Genomic DNA, 8,779 nt, shown 5'->3' with positions numbered 1-8,779 from the left:
ATCATTGCAATCTTGACATTGCAGCCTGTTCATTATAGCCGCAATAAAATATAATAATAAAATAGTAAACCTACCATATAAAAAATTACTCTGTTTAAATAGTCAGTAGTACAATTCAGTATCATTCACAGTAAGCACCGCTCCACTGTGATGTTTCCAAGCATATTTTTACGCATGTAAAGAGGATGATTTTCTACGTCGGTATTGCAGCGTGAGTAAAGTACAAAGCCTATAATAACTGGCAGAAGGCAGTAAGAGAAACAGGAAGTCTGTTATAACTTCTGCATACATTAATTGATCTCGACTGAAACTTCAGCAGTGTGTTCAGCTGTAAGAGGCCGATCGCATGGATGTTGCTATTGTGAGTCAGTTATAGCGCCACCAACTGGCAGAAGGAAGTGTGTCACTTTCAAAATGCTTTTAACTCACCCCCTTATGTCTCAAGTGAACAAACAGACCAACAGAAAGTCAGATATTTTGGTTTGAATGTGGATTTCTTGGAATTTGCACACATCTTCTCGACGGTCGAAGCGAGCTTACGTTATTGCCCGTCGTGCGCGGCGACCCTAAAGGCCCAGGGGTGGCGGTGCCACCGGCTTGGGCCCGTCATCGCTGCTCGCAGCTTTAATTATTATTATTATTATTATTTTTTTTTTTTTTACGACTATTGGGGCACTTTTGGGGCTCTTAACGTGCTCAAAAACTCTTGAAACTTTGCACACGGGTCAGAACCCGCGGCCATCAGGGCCGGGCTGAAGCTGGTACCCGGGCGTGGCAGGGGGGCTCGACAGCGCCCCCTGGAACATGGTCCGAAAACTTGGTCTATAACTCAAACACGCTTGCATGTAATAATATGAAACTCGGTGCACGTATAGATCTCATCGTTTCATATATCCTTCATACTTTTACTTTTTACCCCAGGCCAACAGGAAACCGTCTATTTAGGGTTGTTTGAAAAACGCACGCAATGGAATTTGGAATACTCCTCCCAGAGAATTCCACCAATCGCCACCAAACTCGGTCAGCATGATGTCAAGACATTGAGCATGAAAAATTGCCGGCAGATTTTTGATATCTCTAACGGTTTGGCCGTGGCGAGGAAACGAAATGATGGCGCGAAAAGAGAAACAGGAAGTGTGTTATAACTTCTGCATACATTAATTGATCTCCATGAAACCGCAGCAGCGTGATCGCTGGAAGAAGCCGATCGCATGGATGTGACTATTGTCAGTCAAAGTTATAGCGCCACCAACTGGCAGAAGGAAGTGTGTCACTTTCAAAATGCTTTGAAATCACCCACTTATTTTTACCCGATTTACTTAAAACTTTAGGTGTATAATGTAAACACACGGCAGATGTAGACATGTGAAAGGATTATTGATATCTTCGATACTGTCGCCGCGGCAACGCTTCAAACTCGAATATTCTTTTTTGATGCTTTTGAGACTCTTAGCATACTTGAAATTGCATGAAACTCGACGGACACATCACATTTATTAGCCAGTACACATGTGCAAAGTTTCAGAAACGGGCGTGGTGCAGGGGCTCAGTAGCGCCACCTTTTGACAAAAGTGGGGGTTGCTTTACACTTTGACCCACAGTCACAAAACTCAGGAATTATATTGTTCTCATCGAGCCGGACAACTTTCTAATTTACAGTCATTAGCTCAGACCAACAGAAAGTCAGATATTGTGGTTTGAATGTGGATGTTTTGGAGAATTTTCTCTCCCTCTCTCACTGACCCTACGTCTCTCTGTGTCTGGGGGGAGGGTGCTGATTTTGCTGAGGAGTGAAAATGCTTTTATTTTTGTTTTTCAAGGTTTTGGGGCCCTTAACGTGCTCGAAAACTCTTGAAACTTTGCACACGGGTCAGAACCCGCGGCCATCAGGGTCGGACCGAAGATGGTACCGGAGCGTGGCAGGGGGCTCGACAGCGCCCCTGGAATGGGATTCGAACACTTGTCCATATATCAAACATGCTTGCATGTAATGATATGAAACTCGGTACACTTGTAGGTCTCGTCGGGCCGAACAACTTTCGTGCTCTAAGTTTTACGCCAGCCCAACAGGAAGTCGGCTATTATGGGTTGTTTGGAAACACGTGCTCTGGAATTATATATATTCCGCCTAGAGAATGAATCCAATCGCCACCAAACTCGGTCGGCATGAAGTCAAGACATTGAGGATGCTACATTCGGACGGATTTTTGATATCTCGAACGGTTTGGCCGTGGCGAGGAAATTGATTTATGACTAAAAAGGACACATGAAGTGTGTTATAACTTAGTTAGTTCTATCTACAGTTACAAAACTCGGCGTGTATATTGTTCTCCTCGAGCCGAACAACTTTCTAATTTACAGTCATTAGCTCCGACCAACAGAAAGTCAGATATTGTGGTTTGAATGTGGATTTCTTAAAATTTTTCTCTTTCTGAGTGACCCTCCTCCTCCCTTTCTGTGTTTTTTCTCTCAGTGTCTCTCTGTCTGACAGACAGAATGGGCCTGCCAAATTTTTTTTGTGTGTGTGTGTGTGGGAGGGGGGGGGGGGTTCTCTGTTGGGTTTAGATTTGCTTTTTGATTGTTTGATTGTTTTTCAAGGTTTCTGGGACTTTTGGGGCCCTTAACATGCTCGAAAACTCTTGAAACTTTGCACACAGGTCAGAACCCGCGGCCATCAGGGCCGGGCTGAATCTGGTACCCGGGCGTGGCAGGGGGCTCGACAGCGACACCTGGAATGGGATTCAAACACTTGTCCATATATCAAACATGCTTGCATATAATAATATGAAACTCGGAACACTTCTAGATCTCGTCGGGCCGAACAACTTTCTAATTTACAGTCATTAGCTCAGACCAACAGAAAGTCAGATATTTTGGTTTGAATGTGGAACACATTTCAAATTAACTTTGAAGCTCCAAAAGCACATCAAAAGTAACATAAAAGAAGGGAGTGTGTTATAACTTCTGCATACATTAACTGATCTCGATGAAACTTCAGCAGTGTGTTTGCGGGAAGAGGCCGGTCGCATGGATGTGACTACTGTGAGTCAAAGTTATAGCGCCACCAACTGGCAGAAGGAAGTGTGTCACTTTCAAAATGCTTTGAAATCACCCTCTTATGTCTCAAGTGAACAAACAGACCAACAGAAAATCAGATATTTTGGTTTGAATGTGGAACACATTGCAAATGAACTTTGAAGCTCCAAAAAGCACATAAAGGCAGCATAAAAGCAAGGAAGTGTGTTATAACTTCTGCATACATTAACTGATCTCGATGAAACTTCAGCAGTGTGTCACATGGATGTGACTATTGTGAGACAAAGTTATAGCGCCACCAACTGGCAGAAGGGAGTGTGTCACTTTCAAAATGCTTTTAAATCACCCTCTTATGTCTCAAGTGAACAAACAGACCAACAGAAAGTCAGATATTTTGGTTTGAATGTGGAACACATTGCAAATGAACTTTGAAGCTCCAAAAGCACATAAAGGCAGCATAAAAGCAAGGAAGTGTGTTATAACTTCTGCATACATTAACTGATCTCGATGAAACTTCAGCAGTGCGTAAATTATAATTACATTAATAAACCTGAACAGAGACCTCCGGATAAATACTGGCCTTCTGGATTAACACGTTTAAGTGCTGCAAAAGATATTGACCTATGACATCAAAAATTATTCTACATTTGAATTACCTCATAGATGTGACTATTGTGGTTCACGGTCCTAGGCACTGTCCCTGTCTCAAATGGCACACTTCATATGAATTTTCAGTCTTGTGTACTTATTTCGTGTGTCCATTAACTCCATGAGACCGTAGGGTGTCTCATTTTTCATTTTAGGTATCGGAAGGGTGCTCACGCATACTTTGTGGTTGATATGTGCCCTCCATGCGAACTTTTGCAGAGCCCACGCTGATGCGAGCTCTACAGCACACGTCTTCTCGAAGGTCAAAGCGAGGTTACGTTATTGCCCATCGTGCACAGCGACCCTAAAGGCACGGGGGTGGCGGTGCCACCGGCTTGGGCCCGCCATCGCTGCTCGCAGCTATATTTTGTTTTATTTTTATTGTATTATTTTAGTCTCACATGTGTTACTCTGAAGGTGTTTGTGTAAGTGACTCTCTGCAAAGTCTCTACATGTGTAATAATTATTGCTCCTGGAAGGGCCACTCTTGCTTGAGTCATTATGTGGCATTTTGTAGTTACTACAGTGACTTAGAATACATTTTAAAGTGAAAAGTAGACTATTATAGTAAATCATAAATATAGTATATAGCACATAATGATTCATCCATTGATGAACTCAATTGTAAAATAGATCCCTGTGGACAGTAGGCCACTGAAAATCTTATGTTTAATGGAAAAATCCAAAAAATACTGTATATATGACCTATATAGTCACCTTTTGTATTTTCTTATCAATGTTTTGTCTGCCAAAATAATGTCATGTCTTTTAATTATCTGATATTTTTATACTACAATAACTGAATATTATTTATTATATATTGGTAATTATTTTGATGATTATATAATGAATTATATGTATTTGGGGATTTTTTTTTAGAAAATGTTGATAAATGATTAATTGCAATTCATTTGATATATTAATCTGCATATTTAATTCAATGAAACATTTAATCGATTGACAGCCCTAATTATATTATATTGGTTATCTTTTATCATAGTGTTCCTCAAACCTTCTTAATTTTAGAGAGTTTGTTCCAATTGACTCATTCTGGACATAATTAAACACAATCATTAATATCATTGAAGGGATGGTTCACCCAAAAGTGAAAATTCTGCCATCATTTTCTCACCCTTATATTGTTCAAAACGTATATGATATTCTTTCAGACTCAGTGACTATTTACTTTCATAGTATGAATAAAAGAGGGCATTTCAGAATTCATTGAAATCTCTCATGATTGATACAACTTGAGGGTAAGGAAATTACAAAATAATTTTCAGTTTCAGTTGAACTAACCCTTTAAAGTTGCCATTATTGCAATGATTAACTATTTAACAATCGATATAGTGGGTGAAAAGAAGACTCATCAAGCAAGTACCTGAGCTTGTTTAATGTTCTAATGTTATGACAGTTCTATGGGCAATTATGGAGAATTTTGCTCTTGAGAAAATCTAACAGAGAATTTACAATTTTACAAAGACTTTGAGTATACACAAATCAAAAAGTACCATATGGAACATGATTAAGTACCACATATTGCATGTACTGCATGTACTTCTAGCTTTCGAATTCGTTTTTGAGGGGAGAGGTTTGGGGTGGAGGAAAGAGATCGAAGGACCGTCATTGTCCCTGAAATAGAATTGCAATGCAGTACATGCACTGTTATGGTGAGGTTGCCAAAAATTATAGTCCTTTCAATAACGACCACATGTTATGGTTTCAGAAATTCTATTAACAATCACAATGTTGTCCAATATAAAAACAATAAGCAAAATGATTAACCACACACACACACACACACAAAAAATGTAATGTGATATAAATACTCAAAGACCCAAAATCCAAGAACAGTTAACAGTATGCAATTACAGTTGTAGTGGATGCGACTAGAGTCGAATTTACGAAAAGGTTTGAAAAATATCATGACATAAAACACATTTGTTCTACATCTAAATGTAAACATGCAATGCCGTACTTAAGGTGCGATACAAAGTTTGCTTAGTTTTTGTCCATATTTGAGTGCAAGAAACACATTAGATATTTAATTCATTTGGTATGTTAAATAATATTCTCTGTAAACATAAACAGAACATAATAAACTGTGTTGAATATTAAGCTTATTGCATGTACCGTAACATTATTTCAAGAATTACATAATACATATAAATCGCTTAGAGGTCTTTTGTTCACAAACAATAGTTGACTTAAGATGAACAATGGTGTGAATGTATGGTACAAGAGGACAAGAACAATATGTTTGTTCCCACTGTAGTTTATGAGCCATGCCACTTTGTATTTTTTGAAAGACATGAATCAAAATACAGGACAAAATATTTCTTATTGTTTTGTAATTATAACTGTATTAAATCAGATTCTATGAGCGCAATACATAATAGTACTCTGACTTTAAAAAGATGTAAACCTACCAACAATATGCTTTTAAGAACATGTTCATTTGATCTATGACTGTAACGTGGCATTGTTGACCTTTGAGTGTGCAGTATGTCCTCTTAATTCTGTGCACTTCCCCATTCACATGGAAAAGAGGACAGGTCACCTGGGTGTACTAAACTGTCAAGAGCAGGATGAACCATTAAAAAGGCCAGGATGACCGATTTAAATATGGAAAGCAGAACAATAAATTCAACACCTTCACTGGCTCTCTGTGCCTTCTTGGTTTATGTGTCCGTGAGAGCAGGGGACAGCAGATGAATACAGGAAAGAAGGCTATTTCTTATTTCTCAAGGGAGGCTGAAATTACGGCTGAGGAAAAGATGATAAATCACAACCACATCAGTTTATGTTGGAAATGAAACACAATCTTCAAACTGTCAGTGAATGTCAAATACATTCACTACTGTATGCATTTAAGACTTATAGACTAATGCCCCATTCACACCTACAGCAATTGTAGAAGAGGTTGCTGGACTGTTGGCCGCTAGCAGGTGTTTCTAATGCTGGATGCCCTGATATTATTGGTGGGCTGCGCAATTGGCCATAGCTTTATAAGGATCAGATCAGAAATGTGATGCATTGCTGGTAAAAATAAGATGTCATTCTACTTTGATAACAATTAACTTTCGCGCTACTCAAAATTATCATTCTGAAGGACAAAATGTTTGTATATGTTGCAGCTGAAAAGTCTATGATGCATCATTTCATAAAGAAGATGAATGACTATCAATGCATTAATCAAACAAACTTGGAAGGTAAGTGGTTCCTGACAAGGTTTTCCATGTGTCGTTTTATTAATGTGGGTATATAAAATGGATAGTTCGCCCAAAAATAAATGAATTTCATTTACTCACCCTGTTGTTTCAAACCCGTATGACTTCTGCGAAGCTCAAAAGGATGAATTTTGAAGAATGTCCCGTTCGCTGATTTCAATACAATGGCAGTTTGTAGTGACTTAACTTAAAGTTTAAAAAGGGCCCAAGAGGGTTATGAAAGTAGTCCATGCGACTAGTGCGTCATCTTCCATGTTTTCTAAAGGCATATGATACACCGATCAGCCATAACATTAAAACCACCTGCCTAATATTGTGAAGGTCCCCCTCGTGCTGCCAAAACAGCGCCAACCCGAATCACCGAATAACATTCTGAGATGATATTCTTCTCACCACAATTGTACAGAGCTGTTATCTGAGTTACCGTAGACTTTGTCAGTTCGAACCAGTCTGGCCATTCTCTGTTGACCTCTCTCATCAACAAGACATTTCCATCTGAAGATGATTCTAACAATCATGCGACGGTCCAAATCACTGAGATAAAACAATTTCCCCATTCTGATTGTTCATGTGAACATTAACTGAAGCTCCTGACCCGTATCTGCATGATTTTATCCACTGCACTGCTTCCACATGATTGGCTAATTAGATAATCACATGGATCACTATTGGTGTCAGATGGGCTGGTATGAGTATGAGCTATGGCAGAAGTCACTATTAAATAACTAAAATTTTGTGTTGTTTTTACAAAAACCTATCATATGCCTTCAGAAAATGTAGAATATGAAGCCTGAGTCGCATGGACTAATTTTAAGATAATTTTCTTATATTTTTTAAGTGGTAGAGTCACTATCAACTGCTATTGTACTGAATTCAGCAAACAGGACTTCCTTTAAAATGCCTCTTGTGCTCCGAAGAAAAAAGAAAGTTATATGGGTTTGGAACAATATGGGGGTGAGTAAATGATGATGCATTTAACATTTTTGGGTGAACTGTTCCTTTTACGTCTCCATCTTGCCTAAACTCAACTACAGTAACAGATCAGATGAGCTCCAGTGTGTTCCCTCCCATTTGTAGTCCCTACATCATGTCACCGCACACTTTAATAAACTCTTCTCAACTAACTTTGTACATAACTGGACATCCTTGCATCGTAAACGGTCCCTGAATCTCATGTTGACGGAAATCATCAACTCTCATTGAAATTGTATGGCTTCCAGATGCTTTTCTCAGTAGATTGTTGTAGGTGTGAACACCACTCAAGAATTTTGATATAAAAAGCAGGTGTACCTTTGCGAGAAGGGTGCACTTTGCTGGGCTTCACTACACTGCTTTGAGACAGAGATTCCATTATCCACAGAAGAGAAGATGTACAGAACTCCATCTGCATATAGGTGAATATTAAGCTTTGAACAGCAGATTTACATAAAGCATACAGTGTAATGTAAGCATCACAACATGTGCTCTTACATCTGATTCTAGTGTTCTCAGTCTGCGATCAACATCTCTGATCTCTGCAACCTTTTTGAGAACACCGTCCATTCTGCAACATGCACAAAGAGAGACACATTCAGCATTATCTTGAAGAAACAACAAGGTTTACTATTTTTAATCTGTTAAAAGGAGTTATATACATCTTTAACATTTTATTTTTATCCCTGTGGGCCAAATTAGTCAAGGTTTTTTTTTTTTTTTAAGCAAAAACATAATATTCAAGATTTAATTTTTTCATAACCATTACCACACACTCCCTTTATAATTAAAGGGCCATTTTGATATTGTACCCATATGTAAACACCCTATTCGAATGTGAAATATGTAACAATGCTTAATAACAGGTTGTGAGTTTGCGGTCTTGGTCAATA

The 8,779-nt window shown here is 38.7% G+C and overlaps 1 long non-coding RNA gene across 1 annotated transcript; it reads right to left on the bottom strand.

Annotated features, from left to right (window-relative positions):
* Window positions 1-6,073: 6,073 nt before the first annotated feature.
* On the bottom strand, window positions 6,074-8,449 carry LOC127633229 (uncharacterized). The gene is made up of 3 exons (XR_007969182.1): window positions 8,385-8,449; window positions 8,205-8,298; window positions 6,074-6,450 (listed from the first exon to the last, which is right to left on the bottom strand). It is a non-coding gene; the product is annotated as an uncharacterized LOC127633229 (long non-coding RNA).
* Between the last annotated feature and the right edge of the window lie 330 nt (window positions 8,450-8,779).

This window comes from Xyrauchen texanus, chromosome 40 (assembly GCF_025860055.1).
Source record: "Xyrauchen texanus isolate HMW12.3.18 chromosome 40, RBS_HiC_50CHRs, whole genome shotgun sequence".
NCBI classification, from domain to species: domain Eukaryota; kingdom Metazoa; phylum Chordata; class Actinopteri; order Cypriniformes; family Catostomidae; genus Xyrauchen; species Xyrauchen texanus.
The sequence above is the reverse complement of the archived record's forward strand: the minus strand, read 5'-3'. Positions and strand labels throughout refer to the sequence as shown.